Genomic DNA, 19210 nt, shown 5'->3' with positions numbered 1-19210 from the left:
CCAGATGAGGAAGGTAATATGATAGCTTTCTGTATTTGCTGACTCCAGTAGTTACCCTTACATCTGCCTTTTTATTTGAATTTAATTTAAAAAGAAGATAATGTAACAGTAGCCACTGGTATCAGTGCCTACTGATCCCTGCTATGTGATAGCAACTTTTTGTAATCCTGACTGATGCCATGTTACTGAAGCCAGGAAATAAAGACCAGTCTCTCACCAGCATTCCTGCCTGTCCCAACTTTCTTACAAGTAGGTGGGTGGAGAATTTTAAATTCTTGAAGACTTGAGGAGTATCCATCTTAGTGAGGAAAGGTACAGTGGCAAGGGCAAGAGGGAATAGCTCACTGTGCTGAGAGGGCAGAGGAAATGGGTGGGGAGCAGGCCTTGTAGGATAAGCAATGGTATTGTTCTTATTTTGGGGAAGGGAGAATTCACAGGTGTGGGAGAGAGTGTATTGGGCAAGTGTCTCACAGGAGAGTTGATCTCTCAGAAAATGGGAACTAGACAACAGGGGAGCTGTGGGCAGTGATATCTACAGAGTACAGGAAGCAGTTTTTCCCCAGCATATCAGCCTCCTTTGAAATAGGAGCTGAAACTCACAAAGCTTCCCCCTGCAAGGAAGAGTTTAGTATTGTGTTATCTGGGCAGTTGGATCCTCCTCCATCCTATGCAAACAATTTTGTGCCTAAGTGTGGAGTACTAAGTATTATTAGTGCAGTGAGAGGGAAGCAGGAACTCAGGTGAAGTCTACATTACAAACTTTTGCTGGCCTAGCAGTGTCGGTCAGGGATGTGATCTCTGACCGACATAGCTGTGCTGACAAACATCCATAGTATAGATGCAGTTATACTAGAAAAACTGCACTTTGCTGGTATAGATTATTGTGCTTGGGGAGGTCAGAGGCTGGTGTAAACTGCATCCACAGTAGGAGCACTTTGCCAGTAGAGTATACTGGTATAGCATACCACTCTAGCTATACTGGCAAAGTGCTCCTCATGTAGATCTGGTCTTACTTACCTTTTCATGTGAGGAGGAAGGGAAAGGTTGATGGGTTTTTCTTTCCCTGCCCCATTTTCCTTGTGCTTCATTTGTTTTTTTCTATGGCTCTTGTCCATTTTTCTGCTTTTGGCTTAACATTCACTTCTCTTTCACTTTCCCCTGCCTCTCCATGCCTGTCCTATCCTTTTCAAGAGGGGTCTTACCAGTGTTATCACACGTCAGAACTTATCTTCCTCTCTGTAGCTGCTCAGGTCAAACTGTTTTTCTCTCCTCACAGCTCCACCCTTCATGGAACCTTCTGATTCCAGCATCGGACCTGTTTTTCTGCAAAAGGGGCATTGTACAGAACATATCAATAGAGGAAGATAAATAACTGAATATGGATCTATTACATACACACACTAGTTATCGCTAGTGAAGCCTATCACCTATCTCAGACCCCATCTTTCCAATGAGGATATTTCTATATGTTGCTGTCTTGACGTATCACCAAATCATGCTGGGTACAAGCTGTGACTGCATCCATTAAGGCTAAATTAAAATAGCTGGTGACCTACATAAATAATTTAAAAGACTGTTGATCAAATTGACTATTTTAAATGGTGGGGGAGGAGCTTACCATGAAAAGGTGAGATCAGACTAGATATAGCTGTGTGATCATATCACAGATTATGAATACCTATATTTTCATGTTCAGTCACAACAGATCTTGCAATATTATATATGATTTCTTGGCATATCTGAGGAAACAGAAGTCAGTGACTTCTTATTTTAGCAACATACGTGAAGCTTTGCAGTTAAACATGATTAACAGTCCCATCAATCTCAAGGCAGTGGAACAAATATTAAAATATCTTGTCAAGACTCCAGAACTAGTCATGAAAAATGCAGTCCTCAAGTTAATGATACCAGACTAAATTCTGTCAGTGTTGAATGGGTGTAGGGAGTAACTGGACATAGGGAAAATCCCTCCTCCCTCCTCATATTAAACATCAGAACAAGACAGCCACATAGCACTCTTCTGTATTAGATGAACCTGGCTAGTACTCTTGCAAATGCTTCATGATTCCACTGGGGCATGGTCTGCTGACTTGAGCAGGTGGTCAGACTGCAGCACAATCTAGAAAGGGAAACATACCATTTCTTTTGGAGTAACAGTATGGTTCATCCCACAAATACCTTATTCTCCACAGGACTGCACTGAGCCACCCTGCTCTGCACAACTATGACGGATCAAGGATGCTCAGAGTGGCTTGGACCTGCTATTTTCTCCCTCTATGCACCAGCACAGCTACTAGCAGCCAGTGTTATGGTTACCATTTTGACTGACATGGGCTGTTGATTAGGGATCTGAAGAGATCTACTGCTTCAGCTAACAAGTCAGGCTTTCTGTAACAGACTCATATCCTTTGTAGACTGGGCACAGACGGGGACACATAACACACACTGATCAGTGGGTTACACAGGGACAAGATTCATTACTGCCAGAGCATGAATGACATTGAAGAAGCAATTTTCAGGAGAATCCACACAATCTTTTCAGATCTGGTTCTTTCAACATAGAGAAAAGAAATGGGATTAAAACAAATTTATATGCTTTTGGATTTAGAAAATATAGTTTATGTGGATGGTATGGCTCAGAATCCTTCACATGTAGCTTACTGGTTCAAATTTACCTCAGGTCACCAAAAAGAAAGGCAAATCAACTTCAAAGTTAACATGAGGTATTTCTGTATGTAGGTGTAAGAGCACATGTTCTCTACACGTAGGGTTGCCAACTTTTTAACTGCACAAAACTGAACACCCTTCCCCTGCCTTTGCCCCGCCCCTTATCCGAAGCCCTGCCCTGCCCCTTATCTGAGGCCCTGCCGCCCACTCACTCCAGCCCCTCTCCCTCCACTGCTCGCTCTCCCTCACTTTCACTGGGCTGGGGCAGGGGGTTGGGGGTGTGGGAGGGGGTGAAGGCCCCAGCTGGGGGGTGCGGGCTCTGGGGTGGGATGGTTCAGGGTGGGCTGGGGTGGGATGGTTCAGAAATGATGGTTCAGGGTGTGGGAGGGGGCTCCGGGCTGGGGCAGGGGGTTGGGGTGCAGGAGGGGGCTCCAGGCTGGGGACAAGTAGTTTGGAGTGCAGGAGCAGGCTCAGGCCTGATGCAGGGCGTTGGGGTGTGGGCTCTGGGGTGGGGCTGGGGATGATGGGCTTTGGGTACAGGAGGGGGCTCCAGGCTGGGGCAGAGGGGTTTGGAGTGCGGGAGGAGGTGTTGGGTGCAGACTCTGGGAGGAAGTTAGGGTGCAGGAGGGGGTTCTGACCTGGGACAGTGGGTTCAGGGTGCAGGCTCTGGCCAGGTGGCGCTTAACCTCAGGTGGTTCCTGGGCGGTGGCACAGTGGGGCTAAGGCAGGCTCCCTTCCTGTCCTTGCTTCGCGCTGCTCTTGGAAATGGCCAGCATATCTGGTCTCTAGGCGGAGGCAAGGCCAGGCAGCTCTACGTGGTTTGCGCTGCCCACACCCACAGGTGCCGCCTCCGCAGTTCCCATTGGCTGCAGTTCCCGGCTAATGGGAGCTGCGGAGCCAGAGCTAGGGGGTGGGGGCAGCACCTGGAGCTTCCCTGATCGCCCCTGCACCTAGGGGCTGGACATGCTGGCCACTTCCGGGGAGCTGCACAGAGCCAGGATAGACAGGGAGTCTGCCCTAGCCCCATTGCACTGCCGGCCGGATTTTTAATGGCCTGGTCAGCAGTGCTGACCGGAGCAGCCAGGGGCACTTGTCGAACGGGTGTTCCAGTCAAAAACTGGACGCCTGGAAACTCTATCTGCACATAGAAGAAACTTTTGTAAGGTACAGAGCATAATCCCCAGATAGGGACATATTTTTATGTAATTATTCGGATATTCTCGAAACCCATTTCTTTTTATAATAAGTAAACACCAGTATTATATTGTAATGAAAGACTGTACATAGTTTACATATTGCTGAAATGATGTCAAATGTAGCTTTGGCAGTGGGGAATTGAGTGGTGCACTGGATAAATCAGCAGACTGGGAAGTAGGCCTGCTCAGTATTATTCCTGGCTTTGCTGTTCCCTGGAGTCAAGAGTAAAAATAAATAGAGAGTTTTGGTTTCCCAGTTTTTTATATGTTAAATTTGAGATAGTCTGCTTTTAAGGGGGTGGTATTCAGCACTTTCTGAAAAGCTAGCCCCCTTTATGTAGTCCCAAGTTGTGCACTCAAAAACAGTCAGGCTGCTTATGCCTCATTATACTTGTATGTAAAAATGGATATACTGATACTTACTTATTTTGCAAGGCTGTTATAGGGTTTTGTTATTGTTGGTTAATGTTTATAGAGTGAATTGAGATTCTTGGCTGAACATCACCAGTTAGGTGAAAAATAGAAAAAAGTACAGAGAATTAGTAAAGGATTGTTTGTTTCTACATTTCTAGAAAACTAGGTCAGGAAACAAAATAGGAAGTAGGTAATTAGTGTAGTGTTAGGATCGTCAATGATTTCTTGTCTTCTGGAATCAGCTTTGGAAAGGAGTGTGAGAATCTTCCTTCTCAGCATATGTTACAGAGAAGTAACTACTTTTGCACACTGTGAAAAAAGGTTTAACAAATTACAAAAAGGAATGATAATTGTCTTAGCAAACTGTGTCCTTTGTTTCCCCGTCCCCAAGGAAAGCAAAATATGCACAGACTATATGTGAACTTTCTTCAGTGAATTAGACCCAACTGGATGTGCACAAATTCTAATTCAACTTATGAAACTGATGCATTTAATATAATTTAAAAATGACATATTACAAGAAAAAGTATAATATATTAAATAAAATTAACTATAATGTTACTATACAAGGACATCTGTGCTGAGGTGTGCACCCCACATTGGCCCTGCAAAAGCTGAGCTGGATCAGGTGGGCCCAATCAGTTAATTAGGCTGCAAATGGGGAAGCTTTAGGCTGGAGCCAGCTAATTAGATAAAGCTTACCTGCCATAGACATGTGGGGCTTCTATAAAAGACTCATAGACATTCAGCTTAGAAAAGACCATCATGATTCTCTAATCTGGCCTCCTGCAAATTGCAGGCAACAGAACCTTACACACCCACTCCTATAATAGACCCCTAACATCTGGCTGAGTTACTGAAGTCCTCAAATCATGATGTAAAGAAGACTTCAAGTTACAGATAATCCACCATTTACAATAGTTTGAACCTGCAAGTGACCTATGCCCCAAGCTACAGAGGAAGGTGAAAAATCTCCAGGGAAAATGGAAAGAGAAGGAGCAGGAGGGAGAAGGGAGGAGTGTTTGAGGGGCTGCAGGGACAAGTTGCCTAAAGTTACTCCCAGGAAGGGGAAAGTGAAGAGATTGGCAAACCCCAGAGTGGGGAAGGCCAGGAGGTATGGAAACAGCTCAGGGAAAGGCAGCAAGGTGCAGGGAATGGACCTGAGTTAGAACTTGGAGTACAGGATGGGTCTGCGCCACTGTAGGAGTGGCACTGTGAGGCAGCAAAGCAGATGACTGCCTGAGACAGCAGGAGAGCAGGAACCTTAATACACTCCCCCTGGAAGGGGGAACCATAATAGTGACCTGGCTGGAGGGCTGACCCACTAAGAGGACAGCTGTGGTTCCTGAGAGCAAGAGAAGTATTGCAGAGGAGAAACTGATGGGCTGTAGCCACTGGAAGGGGCGTCGGCCTGACCGAGTTAATCCCCAGAACTGCCAGCAGGCGGCACCATCCAGCAGTGAATAGAGGACCCTGTCTTACATCCTATTTTTTTTTGTAATTTCATTATTAAATTGCTATATATTTGGAAAAATAATATCATAGTAAAGAAATAAATCCTAATACTGTTGGGATGAGGCTGTAAGGAAAATCTCTGGGTGGGAGAAGAATCTGTGTAACTGCTTCTATCCCTGTCCTCCTCTAGTGTAGGGGGTATAGTCCAAGGAAAAGGGACATAAACAAAGTGCCCTTGAGCTATAGCAAGTCTCAGCTGCTAAAACAGGCCCATGGGTGCAGTTGCAGCTAATGCAGTTTAGAGCAGTTCTGAAGCTATTCTGAGTTGTTTTTTGGGACTTGATTGGCATCTGGTGGCCTGAGGGTCAAGTATTCAGTGGCTCCTTATAGCTGTTTTTGTGGTTTGCCTGTGGTAGCACAGGCTACCAAATGGCCAGACTTAAGGATTTGGTTCATAGTTCTTTAATCAAAAAACATTTTAAATTAAAAATAATTGATTTATAAACAAAGAAAGTATTTGTAGATAGTAAATTGAACTGATTGTTTCTAGTCAACCTGTCCTTCAAGATTTTAGAATTAGTAGATCTCAGCCTCTCACACTTGGTTTTATTCATAGACTGGAAAAGGAAAACAAGCTTTCCTGCTTTTTCAAGTCCAAACTCTTTTCTCAACTTTCAGTGAACTTGTCATTGAAATGAACTAGTTGAATAAACTGAAATTAACAAAATGTTCTCTCTGCACCTGCAGAAGAGGATACTGCTGTCAAAAGCACTTCAAGAAACTGGAGTTCCATGTGCTTAGCCAATGATGCCACCAGTTCAATGGCTTAACATCCTTTAAAACTGTGCCAGCAAACATACACTACTTTATTTTAAAAGATTATAAATTTGCCTTAACATAGAATTGTCATAATTTCATATTTAATTTAAATAGGTTTATTTAAAAAAGAAAGGTGTCTAATTCAAATTAAAAATCTGTTTCTTTTAAATCAATTATTTTTAACTACTCTATCTTACATTACCAGAAAATAACCACTCCCGATTCAGGACCATCATCTCCACCTTGTAGTGAGTGGGTGGCTGTAGAGTCCTCTTTACTCCTCCCCTTCTTCTGACTCTGAAGCCACTCTTGTAGAGCCTCGTGTCTTCTTGCTGAGATTCTGATTGTTCTGCCTTCTCCTGCCCTCCTCATTATCTTTCTGAGCACTGCCCCTGCATCCTGTTGCATTGGTATAACTTCTTTTTTTACTCAGTTAACTCCAAATATTTCATTACAACAAATGAATCTTAACCCAATGTGTGAAATTCAGGACAGGATTTCAATAGATCTTCAGTACAGATGGAATATAAATTCATTTTAGATGTACAAAAATAGGAAATATTTCCTATTTAAAATTTGATCTTTGTGTGAAGGTATTTTGTGTAAAGTAAATAAAATAACAGGTTAAAAATAAGCTCATGTGATGATCTATACAGTAAGTGTTAAATTGAAATAATATCTTCCATCTGATAACCTACATCACAGATATTACAAATATTAATGTCTTCAAGAAACAACATCTCATGAAAGATAAATTTCTGAATTATTCAAATCAGTTTACCATAGCAAGAAATATATTTCTGTTAACTAAGAAGTAAAGAAGACTACATTTAGTCCAATATAGAAGTCTTTTCAAGAAGTATCTTTTAAATAAGATTTAAATTCAGCTTTATCTTTAGACAAAACTTTCTTCAGAATGAAAATGATTATCTTATAAGACACCTTATAAGGCAGCCTGAACATTCTAACCTTGATTTTAAGCAACTGAGTCTTGCTCTATAGAGGGTTCCTATAAACTTGTGTGTAATTGCTTTAAGTTTCATAGTTTATTAATCGGAAATCAAAACTAAAACCGCCTCTGCACACAGCTAGAAGAACTGTGCTCATGCAGTAAATAAAAAGGTATCTCCAAGAAATTAGAATGATTCTGGTAGAAAAGCTTTTAAGTTGATAAAATCTTATTGTTCTTCTGGGACTGATCTTCTGTCCTCCCTCAGGGAAGAAGATCTCATTTAACTGAGCACCATCAGTTTCTGTACGGATACATAGAGAGTTACGAGAAGACACTGCTGCATATACAGCTGTACCCAGGCTCCACCCCTTTCTCTCCTACCAAAGCCCTGACAGAATGGGAAGTGTCATAGAGGGGCATTGAAGACTCAGGAAAAAGACAGGAGAGAGCTCTGTGGCTCTATTTTTCCCTATTCTGTGTGTCTGGGGGCTTTCCCACCCCTATTTACTCTATTCCATATGGGAGGCTTTAAACGAAGGGAAGTGAAGACCCAGAATTATTTAACTTTCCCCTTTTGTAGCATCAATGTTATCTGCTCATCTGTTAGAGTACTGTTAATTAAGCACTTTCACCTTATTATCTATGATACTCCATGAGAACTGAACTAGAAAAATCTTTCATGTTTTCATGGTTGTTTTTGGTCTTTTAGGACTCCCTAATGAGAACTCCTATAAGTGATATTTGATTAAGCTGTGATCCAAAGCCCATTGACACCACTAGAAAAGCTCCAGATGTCTTAAATGGTCTTTGGACTAGGCCCTTAGTATTCTTTCTAGTCAGATGTTATGCTTCTGACATAATTTTCATCAAGTTCTAACTTGATGACTGCTGTATTCAATGAATCATGTATATACAAGTAAATTCTAATTTACAAGTTTTTGTTGTTTTTGCCAGTAAGAGCTGAGGTAACTCAGTTCACAGTTACTGTAAAGACTAAGATTGGATTAATTGGTATTGGAATGGGTGCCATGTGTTATAAAGGTATAAAGCACCAACATGGTACTAACATGGGACTAACAAAGGTACTAACATGGGACAAATCTTTATTTCCTGGACCTGTCACATAGCATGGGTCAGTGTTACAGAATGTTACACCCCCTTGTCGCTTGGCAAGGGTCACTATTCACTGACTGCAGCTGCTAATTACCATCCCCCTTCTAAAAATAATTCCATGCAAATAAGCAACAACAAAATCACAAACTAACACAGCCAATTAATACAACATGTGAATAGAAACTTTCAAGTTTTGATTATGGTTGTAGATTGTGCATTTTCACAGCTATAGACTGAAATTCCTGGAGGTTACATATCTCTTAGCAATATGTGCCTCAGTTTATCATGTGGGTTTAAGCTTTATTCAGCTGAGTTATTCCATGGAACAATCATTTGTAACAAAACAAACGAGTGTGACAAAATTGACAAAAAAGGTGGGTGAGGTGATTGACAGAATTGTAAGTGATCAGAAGTCAACGAATAAAAGAGACTTTTTCTGTAATTTATTTCAATGCTTTCAAAGTGTGAGGTTGGTGGGGTGTGTCCTGATGCAACCTTAATAGTCACCAAACAAAGTTTTTGTTTGTATTTTTGATATTTATAATCAAAGTAAAAATATAAATCTGAATATCCGGAAGAATTAAAATATAAACATTGCTAATACTGGTCTCAGGGGCTCTGAGTTACATATATTATAAGTGAGTTATCATTGGGAATAATGTCAAGAAGAAAGGATTTAGGCACTTCACACGAATATTTAGAGCCTGATTCGCCACTGCCTAGGAGCTTTTGTCATAATTTATACCCGGGTTAAATTTTATTATTTACAATGGGTGGGGAAACTATGAAAATAAATCGTTTATTGTCAGTTGGGTGGCTTAGGAGACTTGTAATAGGATGACTGTCTCTACTCCAGGTCACTGAGCTAAATCCAGGTTACAAGTAGCCAAAAGTCATTACCATCTGATGGTGGGTGAATGACCTAGGAACTGAATTGGAGACGTCAGGCAGAATGCATCTCTAAACTTCCTGAAATGCAAGGGAATGAATTTGGTAATGTGCCCCTTTATGGGTTGCAGCTAGCTACACCTTGTGTATCAGCCCCAATCTGCAGGCCATAGAGGAAGGGAGGGAGGCATGGCCTCACTTCCTACCTATCCCATTTGTGGCACTTTGCAAATGGGAGTGGTGCAGTGTCTGGATTCCACTGAGCACAAGAACTGCAATTCTGCCTTGCCCTTACCTGGGCTGTATAAAGGGAGCAAGACTCCTCGTGCTCCTCACCTCTTCCACTGTATAGTCATTAACTGCCAGGCAGAATAAGGTCTTTTCTTATGATGTGGTACCAAGCTTCCTTTGCTTGGTAAACTTCAAGCAAAGGAGGCAGCAGATGTCCAGAAGGGATATGGATACTTATTGCATCAAGATATTGTAACAAAACTAATGTAACAAATAGCACATTACCTTCAGTTATGGAAACCACATACTTTCTCTCAGATCCTTAACCTCATAAAATTGGAATTTCAGCCATCTTTTCTTAAGAACTACCTGTGTTCTCATTGGCCGGCCATTATTGAACTCAGATTTTCCTAAACTATACTCTTGGTAGCTGACCCACTGAATCTGGAGAGAGAACCAAATGTTGTCCTAAGGTAGTCATTTTGGCTCACTCTGACTTTCAGCTGGTAAATATTTACCTCTTTTTAATATTACAATTATTTCTCCTGGCTTTGTGTCTCAACGCTGAGGAATTTGCAGTCAAAATATATTCAGGGAGAATCATTAGAGAATGTGTAGGAAATTGAAAAAATACCTAAATAGTAACCAGAAGAAATATTAAGGGTATTAATACTGTTTAATGTTGTCACTTTTGCACAATTAGCTTAACTTTATAAGAAAATGAGTATCCACATATTCTATAATACACATTAGTGAAAATATTTATTATCTGTGCTACTTCTGATTTATAACGGAATTTAATACAATACAATCACTGACTGACAGATGTAATTAATATCTTGGTTTCTTCTGGTCTAGAAATCTTGAAATTTGGTGTATTCATATATAATGGCTACAGAAAACAAGACCAAATTTGAAATTTGACCTTTCAGGTAGAGATTATTGAAAGATCATCTGTTTATTTAGTAAGGTTTCAACCTCTTACCTATTAAGGATAAGAATTTTCAAAAGTTATATTAATCTGTTTGAGGATCCAATTTTGTTGAGGACAAAGCTTGGAGAAAAGAAGGTCACTGGAGTTCCAGTTATTGGATTTTTGTCAAGAACATTTCCATAAAAATATTTACCAGGCAGGTAAACCCTTAAATATGAATGTTATATGCTATTGTCCCCAACTCATCCTACCTTCTCCTGGCCCCAGTGAGCAATAGAAACCGAAAGCTCTGATCATGGAAACATTTATTCATTTGCTTATCTTTACTCCTTTGAAGTCAGTAGAACTACTCATGTGTATAAAGCTACTTGCATGTGTATTTGCAAGACTGGATTCTAAAAGTGTATGTATTTGGTCATGGGTAATTGCATATTGTACTGGGACTTATTCAGTTATGACTGATATCAATCTTTGGGCTTGCTCTACTGAAGTAAGTCAGAATCTTTCAATTACTTCAGTGGGAGTTAGACTAATCCCTTGGTACAAAGAAAATAACTAAATCCCATATGCTACCAGTGTAGCACTTCCACAGTTTCTAAAGGGGCAGAAGCAATATGTTCTTCTGATTGTTAATATAACTTGTCTTAGTTTTACTGCATTTTAAGGTACACTGAAATTAATTCTATTTTTAGTAAATTAGGATTGTTATTACTTGTATTCCGGTAGTGCCAAGAGGCCCCAGTCACAATTGGGGCCCCTTTGTACTGGGTGCTGTACAAACATATTTTAAGACAGTCCTGAATTGCAACTATATGTGTAAATAAAAATAAAAAGACATTCATATGAAGCTGAATATCTGTATTTTATGACTAAGGGACAGATGATTATGATAAAAGCATCCTGTATTGATCACAGGCACCCTTTCTGACAAAAATAATAAAACTAAATAATGTCACAACATTTAAAGTCAGTCACTGATGTTGTCTGAGAATGCCAGAGATGCTGACACTGATAATCATATAAGCCTGAAGGGTGGACTGCTATCAACTATTATACTATAATATAGGTTATAAACCAGACAACTAGTTCACCCTGTATATAACTCTCTATATATCTCTACATCTTTGCTAGAGCTGGATTTACCAGACCTGATACATTGCCATTGTAATAAAAATGCCAGGCTGAGAAACTTCTATATTTACAATGGCATTGAGCTTCCTTGAGATACGTGTATTGAGATACATCTACTGTCACAAAAAAAAATCTTGCAAATTTGACCTTTTTTCATATGAAAACAAGGCTCTTAGCAGCAATTCAATATTCATATAGGCTCAAAATCCAAAAAAGCAGCACCAGGGCTGAGTTGCCAGATCTGGTGCTGTGAAGATGCATTGGGCAAAGGGAGAGGAATCCACTTTTGCAGTCTGCTGAGTGACTGCAGAACAGCTTCATTGAGACTCCTTCAGCTTAATGCCTGGAGTAGGCTCTAGAGTGTGTAATGTGGCCCTTATGGGCTGCTGCTGCTGCACAGAGCTGTGTAATCCCTGTTTAACCATCTAGTTCTCCCCAGTTCCACTGAATGCGGAGGCTCCATGGAGGTAGGGGATGGATTTAGACACACTCTAGTTACCTATCTAAGGATTCATTCCACTCAGTACAGTGGTATCTGAGAGACTAACCAGCTAACTTTTATTAAATATTAGTGCTTTAAAATTGAAAACCTTATTCAGGTCTTCTCCCTCTCTTAAGTAGGTACTTCAAAGACTGACAAAAATCAGAAATGGTCTTTTAACAAAGGTGAAACATCATTGTACTCAGATTCTCAGCTGTGTTCATTATGTGCTGGGCACAAATGAGGGAATCGAGGCATCTGCAAAGGATGTGCTTGTGGCTCATCAGAACTGGAGGGTGGAGTCTACTGGCCTGGTCCCAGGAACGAGGGTGGCTGTGGTTGCAGTCATAAAGGGTTCTTACACCAGCTGGGGATCATTGAAGTGAATAGCACTCAGGACCTTTTTCCTGGCACTGTCCTCTACATATCCTCTACACTGCGGAATGCCAGAGAGTAAGGACTGTGTAGATCTCTACACTAGTTGGGGATTCCTTTATGCTGGGGGAAACTCCAACTCACCAGTTAAACCAGATTTATGGCTTGTCTGTGCTACTCTCAAAGGGGTAATATTGGGGCTAGGATTCTGGCCCAGTACTTTTGTGGATATGTTAGGGGTGATCTCTCAAAATAAGATGTTATCATAGTAAGGTTAGTCTCTTGTACAAGTTTCACGTGGCAATCTCTTATGCTACTGGGCTTCTCGACTTGGATAAACATAAAAAATCATCCCATGCTCATTATTAAAATCTTTAAGGATTAAGAGAGGTTACAACTGGAACACCCAGGCTATAGCCTAAGTCGTTTTGATGTGTTTTGTATTGTGCTAATGATTATAGAGAGACAAAGTGGGTGAGGTAATATCTTTTATTAAACCAACTTCTGTTGGTGAGAGAGACAAGCTTTTGAGCTTACACAGAGCTTTTCTTCAGCTTGTTTCTTTCACCAACTGCTCCACTACAAGATATTACCTCACCCACATAGTCTTTCTAATATCGTGGGACCAACATAGCTACAACACTGCATACAACTAATGATCATAATTATGTCTGAAGTGAACTGAAACAAATTCACAATTGGGAGAAAACAACTGTCCTTCTCTGCCTATTATTTTTAAATAAAACAATCTTGTTTTAACTCCCAATAGCTCTTTCAGTCATCACAATTTAATGTTCTCCCTACATCAGATCAGCAACTGAAATTCACTGTATACATACATACATAAATTATAATTCCCAGACAAATTCAAATAAAGGGTTTGATGCAACAATATATGTATAGGAATCCATCGTTGACTCAAACCCCCTATTTGAGTTTGTCTGGGAATGATTATTTATGTATATGTTTAATTACCAATTTTTTCAATATCTATTAGTTGATCCCTAGGATACTGGATGAAATAGTTAAAATAATTGAAATAGAACTGAATTTACAGCTAAACTGCCAAAAGGAAGAAAATAGACAACAAAAAGGAAAACAAAAAAGAAGAATAGGTGATAAAGGGGGTCAGAATGGTCTAAGGTGACAAGGGGACTCTGGCAGACATATTCAGGGAGAAGGTTGGATTAACTGAGTTCCAGACCTTTCCCCTGGCCTAATCAAGTGCACCCCTGGAATAAAGAGCATACACAATTTAGCTAATCTCATTTCACTTCAGAGAATATATGGAAAATATATATATATGCTCAAGAATTGATTGCAAATCCTTTCCCTCTATATTTTGGAGGCCGTGAACAACCTCTAGGTGGGTTAAAAGAATGCTGAGCTATAAAGCTTGTGTTTTTCTATGCTCTTGGAACAACGTTTTTTTTTTCTTTTTTTCCATGTGAAAGTTTCCAGTACTTGCATTTCCAAAATAAACAGACCATGAATTTGCTGAATATGTGTCTCCAGACAAGAACATATTCAAGCCAAAACAGTTATTTCATTTTCAGACTCATCTGTCTTGATCACTACATCTGCAGGAGTAGATTGAACCTAATGATTTAATTCATGCTTCCAAACAAAAAAATTCTTTTTAATTGCAGAAGCATCTTCTGTAAGAGGAAGAAGCCGCTGGTAGGAAGCAGGGAATGGAAAGCAGTGCACTGCGTGGTCAGCAAAAGCAAAGGACATCTAGAGAGCTAAGATAATGTGAGTTGGCAGTTAAAGGAGAACAACCGTTGCCCATTCCCTACTGTAAGAGAACTATGGGGAGAAAAAGATTCAGTTACCTATTATTCTAGGAAAAATAATGGGACCTTAATATTTGAGTGTAAATAGGCCTGGGGACAGAAACAATCTGTAAGATCCTCTGGGTAGGGAGCCTGATTAAGGGAAAGGGCTTCCCTGATTTAGGGGGCCTATAATGGCAGCGTAACTGTCAGCCAGAGGCACAGGAGCCAGCAAAGAAAGTTGAAAATGGGAGTTTGAGTAGGAGTTTGTAAGGGGATCTTGGGGGAGGGACTGTGTGGTGTTCTGGTTTTATTTTGGTGTGTTTGGTTGGTTTTTGCTTGTTTGTTTATTTTCTCTGACCGGAGCTTAGGCAGGAAGGCTATGACAGATGCAGAGGCAGCAGTGGAAGTGACGCAAGGAACGGAAGAGACAATTAACATGATTGGATGTGGAAATTGCGGCATGTACATTTTCCTGGAGCAGGTACCCAAAAAGAGCTTTGTTTATATGAAGTGCTGCCCGATAGAGCTGACGGAAGAGAAGATCTGAGATTTGGAGATGCAAGTAGTAAGTATGGTTGAGTTTCAATGGGGATTTCAGCTGATGATGGAGGGAAGGCAAGAGGAGGCTGAAGGGCGAACTCAAGACTCGCAGAGGCAAGGACTGGAGAACGGTGAGGATAGACTGCTGGGTGAGGAAAACGGCCAGTGGAGGCATGTGACTACGAACACCAGGCAGAGGAAAAGACCATCTAGTGAAGGAGAAACAGAGCTCAGGAACAGGTTTGCTGAGTTGGAAAATGAAGAAGGTGCCCAACAGGCAATGAAAGAAGGTGGTAGGGCTAGGAAGAAGAGAAGAGCAGCTTGTCCTACAAGAAGAGGGCAAGTGTCAATGGATTAGCCAGAGTTTGGAGCCCCAGGAGGATAGAGGAGGACTCACAGAAGATTGCAAGACAGAACAAAAGACAAGAGGACTTGCAGCCAAAAGGAACAGGAGGCAGGCTGGAGAATCGTACCAACACCAGGAATCATAGAATCATAGAATATCAGGGCTGGAAGGGACGTCAGGAGGTCATCTAGTCCAACCCCCTGCTCAAAGCAGGACCAATCCCCAATCAAATCATCCCAGCCAAGGCTTTGTCAAGCCTGACCTTAAAAACTTCCAAGGAAGGAGATTCTACCACCTCCCTAGGTAACGCATTCCAGTGTTTCACCACCCTCCTAGTGAAAAAGTTTTTCCTAATATCCAACCTAAACCTCCCCCACTGCAACTTGAGACCATTACTCCTTGTCCTGTCCTCTTCTACCACTGAGAATAGCCTAGAACCATCCTCTCTGGAACCACCTCTCAGGTAGTTGAAAGCAGCTATCAAATCCCCCCTCATTCTTCTCTTCTGCAGACTAAACAATCCCAGTTCCCTCAGCCTCTCCTCATAAGTCATGTGTTCGAGACCCCTAATCATTTTTGTTGCCCTTCGCTGGACTCTCTCCAATTTATCCACATCCTTCTTGTAGTGTGGGGCCCAAAACTGGACACAGTACTCCAGATGAGGCCTCACCAATGTCGAATAGAGGGGAACGATCACGTCCCTCGATCTGCTCGCTATGCCCCTACTTATACATCCCAAAATGCCATTGGCCTTCTTGGCAACAAGGGCACACTGCTGACTCATATCCAGCTTCTCGTTCACTGTAATCCCTACGTCCTTTTCCGCAGAACTGCTGCCTAGCCATTCGGTCCCTAGTCTGTAGCTGTGCATTGGGTTCTTCCGTCCTAAGTGCAGGACCCTGCACTTATCCTTATTGAACCTCATCAGGTTTCTTTTGGCCCAAACCTCCAATTTGTCTAGGTCCCTCTGTATCCTATCTCTGCCCTCCAGCGTATCTACCACTCCTCCCAGTTTAGTATCATCCGCAAATTTGCTGAGAGTGCAATCCACACCATCCTCCAGATCATTTATGAAGATATTGAACAAAACCGGCCCCAGGACCGACCCCTGGGGCACTCCACTTGACACCGGCTGCCAACTAGACATGGAGCCATTGATCACTACCCGTTGAGCCCGACAATCTAGCCAACTTTCTACCCACCTTATAGTACATTCATCCAGCCCATACTTCTTTAACTTGCTGACAAGAATACTGTGGGAGACCGTGTCAAAAGCTTTGCTAAAGTCAAGAAACAATACATCCACTGCTTTCCCTTCATCCACAGAATCAGTAATCTCATCATAGAAGGTGATTAGATTAGTCAGGCATGACTTTCCCTTGGTGAATCCATGCTGACTGTTCCTGATCACTTTCCTCTCGTGTAAGTGCTTCAGGATTGATTCCTTGAGGACCTGCTCCATGATTTTTCCGGGGACTGAGGTGAGGCTGACTGGCCTGTAGTTCCCAGGATCCTCCTTCTTCCCTTTTTTAAAGATTGGCACTACATTAGCCTTTTTCCAGTCATCTGGGACTTCCCCCGTTCGCCACGAGTTTTCAAAGATAATGGCCAATGGCTCTGCAATCACATCCGCCAATTCCTTTAGCACTCTCAGATGCAACTCGTCCAGCCCCATGGACTTGTGCACGTCCAGCTTTTCTAAATAGTCCCTAACCACCTCTTTCTCCACAGAGGGCTGGCCATCTACTCCCCATGTTGCGATGCCCAGCGCAGCAGTCTGGGAGCTGTCCTTGTTAGTGAAGACAGAGGCAAAAAAAGCATTGAGCACATTAGCTTTTTCCACATCCTCTGTCACTAGGTTGCCTCCCTCATTCAGTAAGGGGCCCACACTTTCCTTGGCTTTCTTCTTGTTGCCAACATACCTGAAGAAACCCTTCTTGTTACTCTTGACATCTCTTGCTAGCTGCAGCTCCAGGTGCGATTTGGCCCTCCTGATTTCATTCCTACATGAAGAGGCAGGTCTGTGTGATTTGGGACTCTCTGCTAAGAAGAATGGACAGGCCTGTCACCAGAGAACAGAAGGATGTGCTGTCTGCTGGGAGCCAAGAAATGGGATTTGGACATAAGGCTGAACAGGATCCTAATGGGAGCAGGAAAGAATCCACTGATTGTCCTTCATGTATAGGGTGACCAGAGGGTAAGTGTGAAAAATCGGGGTAGGGGGTAATAGGTGCCTATATAAGAAAAAGCCCCCAAAATCAGGACTGTCCCTATAAAATCGGGACATCTAGTCACCCTATTCATGTCGGTTTCAGAGTAGCAGCCGTGTTGGTCTGTATCCGCAAAAAGAACAGGAGTACTTGTGGCACCTTAGAGACTAACATGTAGGAACAAATGATACTGCTAGATTCTCGCTGGGACACCTCAAGGAAGACTGTGCTAGGCTGGGGAAGACATTTAAAGAAATGGAGGCTCAGGTGATCTTCAGTGGGATTCTACCTGTCCCTAGAGGAGAACGAAGGTGAGACAAGATTATGATGATCAACAGATGGCTCAGGCATTGGTGCTATAAGGAGGGATTTGGGAAGTTCAAAGACTGGGAGGCATTCATGGACGGGGGATGGTTCTTATGGGATAGACTCCACCTAAGTAGGGAGGGAAATAGACTTCTGGGATGGAGGTTGGCACAACTGATTAAAAGAGCTTTAAACTAGGTACTCGGAGAAGATGGTTGGAAGATGCTCATGTAATCTCCCCCCGATTGTAATATTGACCAGAAAGAAAATCAAGAAAGAGAATACAGCAATGGAGAAAGGAACAGCAGTGGGTAGGAGAATAAACATTAAGTGGAAAGATAATGTCAATACCAATGATGCTAACAGGTATGTGATGCTGGCAGTAGAATGACTGTACCTAAATTGGGTGAAGAATCTGGGCGAAGCCAAGCAGAAACAACTACAGACACACCAATGCAAGGACACTGGGTAACAAAATGGAGGAACTATAACTACTGCTGCAGAAAGTGAAACCAGATATTATAGGATTAACATAAACATGGTGGCATAGTAATCATGATTGGAGTACTGGCACTGAGAGTGTGCTGTTCAGGAAAGACAGAAGTAAAGGTGGTGAAGTAGCATTGTATGTTAATGGTAAGATAGACTATAAAGAAATTAGAAGTGATGGAATGGATAAAACAGAGTCTGAGCCAAAATCACTTTGGGGAAGAAAGATAACAGAGGCTCCCCTGTAATAGTGCTTGGGGTATGTTACACACCCCCAGGATCTGAGTTGGATATTGATAGAGACCCCTTTAATGTTTTTAACGAAATAAAAACTACTGGGGATTGTGTGATTATGGGAGATTTTAATGTGCCAGATATAGATTGGAGGCAAATTAAATAATACTACTAATAATAATACTACTAAAAATAGTCGATTTTCCTGGATGTGATAGCTGACAGATTTCTTCAGCAAATAGTTGCTGAACCAACAAGAGGTGAAGCCATTTTAGATTTGGTATTGGTGAGTAGTGAAGATCTCATGGAAGAACTGGTTGTAGGGGAAAACCTTGGTTTGAATGATTGTAAGCTAATTCAGTTTAAACTAAATGGAAAAATAAACAAAAACTGATCTGCAACAAGGGTCCTTGATTTCAAAAGAGCTAACTTTAAAAAATTAAGAGAATAAGTTATGAAAGTGGGCTGTACTGAAGAACTAAAGGATCTGCAAGTGGAGGAGGCTTGGAATTTAAATCAAAGTTACAGAAACAATCTGAAGCCTGCACCCCAAGCAAGGGGAAAAAATATGTAGGGAAATTTGCAGGGTCGCAGACAAGTGATTGAGAAAGCAGAAAGCCTGCAAGGAATGGAAGATGGGATGGATCAGCA

The 19210-nt window shown here is 41.7% G+C and overlaps 1 long non-coding RNA gene across 1 annotated transcript in view; it reads right to left on the bottom strand.

Annotated features, from left to right (window-relative positions):
- LOC141981490 (uncharacterized) overlaps positions 1-19210 on the bottom strand; it is a 31386-nt gene that overhangs the window by 4274 nt on the left and 7902 nt on the right. The window contains exon 2 of the long non-coding RNA XR_012637796.1: positions 1203-1323. This is a non-coding gene — a long non-coding RNA (uncharacterized LOC141981490). The remainder of the gene's footprint in view (positions 1-1202; positions 1324-19210) is intronic.

Source organism: Natator depressus, chromosome 2 (assembly GCF_965152275.1).
Source record: "Natator depressus isolate rNatDep1 chromosome 2, rNatDep2.hap1, whole genome shotgun sequence".
In the NCBI taxonomy this organism is placed as follows: domain Eukaryota; kingdom Metazoa; phylum Chordata; order Testudines; family Cheloniidae; genus Natator; species Natator depressus.
The sequence above is the reverse complement of the archived record's forward strand: the minus strand, read 5'-3'. Positions and strand labels throughout refer to the sequence as shown.